Source organism: Octodon degus, unplaced genomic scaffold (assembly GCF_000260255.1).
Source record: "Octodon degus isolate 3935 unplaced genomic scaffold, OctDeg1.0 scaffold00130, whole genome shotgun sequence".
NCBI lineage: Eukaryota > Metazoa > Chordata > Mammalia > Rodentia > Octodontidae > Octodon > Octodon degus.
Window position 1 is genome coordinate 7,115,876 of NW_004524706.1, and position 2,222 is coordinate 7,118,097.

The 2,222-nt window shown below is 42.3% G+C and overlaps 1 protein-coding gene across 8 annotated transcripts in view; it reads left to right on the forward strand.

Annotated features, from left to right (window-relative positions):
• Macf1 (microtubule-actin crosslinking factor 1) overlaps positions 1–2,222 on the forward strand; it is a 276,478-nt gene that overhangs the window by 260,111 nt on the left and 14,145 nt on the right. The window lies entirely within an intron of this gene.

Here is a 2,222-nt window from a genome sequence, read left to right on the forward strand (position 1 = left end):
AAAAAAAAAAAAAATGCCCTAAGCCATCTTCTGGCCTCCAAAAAAAACCTTCCACCCCAAAAAGTCCTGGGGCTTTAGTACTGTTTGTTTGTTTATTATTTATTTTGTGGAACCAGGGATTGAACTTAGACCCTTGCACTTGGCCAGGGAAGTGCTTATTCCACTGAGCCATTTCCCCGGCCCCAATACTGTATGTTTAAATACTACTTCAAGCCTGATGGCAAACACCTGTAACCCCAGCACCTGAGAGGCTGAGGCAGGAGAAACATCATGAGTTGGAGGCTAGCCTGAGCTATGTAGTCAGTTCAAGTCCAGCCTGAACTACAGTAGTATTTTTAGCTACTTATATTTTATAATTAGAAGACCCCTGAGAATTGTATTATAGAAGTCATACTTAACCATAACCTGAAGTTTGTTGATTCTAGTCAGTCAGCCCAAATCTATTGAGATCAAATTAAACTTTCATAAAAGATTGGATGCCTTGATTCCACTTGGTAACTTTAACCTTTCACATCTTTTTCGGGGTGTTGGGTCTTACAGAAGGCAGTTGCATGAGTAAAGTCTGCTCTCTGCTATAAAAGTAGAAACACAAAGAGTTGATTTGAAGCCTTCAGTCAGTATTAAGCACCAGGCACTGCAATGACTACTAACAACAGAAATGTTCTGGGCCAGTGGGATTATGGGATAGAAAAAAAGAAAAGTTGAAAACAGTCAAATTTGTGGTAAGTAATCACTGCAGTAGAACATGCAGCAGGCTTGCTTCCTGCTGAGCTTCTAGGTTCTAAGCCCCTCTGAAGGTGCACTGACACCTTCTTCTCCTGCCCTATTGGCCAGGAGAGGTCTGATAAGTTGTTCTAATGTTGCAAACAGAATTACGAAGTTCATTTTTTTGTATGTAGCACCTGAGGCCTCAGTCGCATGCCACTGTCACACAGCTAATGTCAGTGCCATGGCTGAAACCCTAGTTCCTGTAGGAGGAGGAAATAGTGATGACTAGCCACTAGGACTCTGGTTCTGAGTCTCTCCCCTACTCTCCCGTGAGTCTGTTTTGTAAGTCCCCATTTTTAGAGCTTCTGCAACTACCCTACACTTGACACTTCAGTCTCAATTACCCCAACTATACTGGCCTCTGCTTCAGGTCAGTCTTCCTTCGTCCAGTGCTCACAGAAGTGCGTTAGAACCTTTCAAGTAGTGCTTCAGTGAGAAATTAAAGAGCTGGATGGAGTAATAAGCTGTAGGACCTTATATTCTAAAGTTTTCCCCAGGTTAACTCTGGAGGATGAAAGTGCATATCCCTTTCTTTTCCCCTCTCCAGAGAAAACAACTGATCAGGTCTGGTGCAGCCTCACTGCCTGGTTAAACCAGCTCCCTCTGTGGCAGGCAGTGCTGTCTTCCTGGGCCAGGACATTTCTTCCCTCACAGCTCTGTCTTAGTGCTGTGTCTAAACCACTGCCTGGCGCCATGGTCACAATTTCAAGACTGAGATGAATAGGGCAATGCTGTTCATTTTCAAAGCAAATGACTGGGGAGGGAAGTGACAGAGATGCTTGTCTCCATTCCTATGTAATAGCACATGTGAGTTGGGAATGTGGAGAATTACTGCCAATTTATTAATACTGTGTCCTCAGATATCCTTTGTCACTTGCAGTTGTTTTAAAATTAAGATTCTCTGTGGCTGGGGAGATAGCTCAGTGGTCTAAGCACCTGCCTGGCAAGCACAAGGACCCAAATTCAATCTCCAGAATCGCATGCTGTGCCACCCCAAGACCCCGGGCACGCCATGCAAGCCCCAAAACCAAGTGTGGTGGTGCATTCCTATAATCCCAGTGCTTGGGAGGCTAAGACAGGATGATCACTAAGATTCTGAGCTATGTAGCAAGACCTTGTTTCAAATAAATGAATAAAAGATGTACAGAGTTCAAAGCTAGCCTGAACGATAGAGGGAAACCCTGTCTCAAAAAAAAAAAAGGAGAATTCTTTTTTTTTCACCAAATGTTTGATATTTTATTTTGGAATTTCAGCATGCTTTTATTTTCTTGCCTCTTCATTTTGGGAAGAGGGCAGTTTACATGGTAAGAAACTCCTGAGAACTTAGGACAAAACCAAAAGGTAAAAATACGAATTGGAAGGTCATGCTTGTTTTAAGAACCAGAATGATTACTGAAGGCTAGCTCAATCATTTTAGGAGATTAAAATGTTTTCTTTTTTTTTTTTTTTTTTTT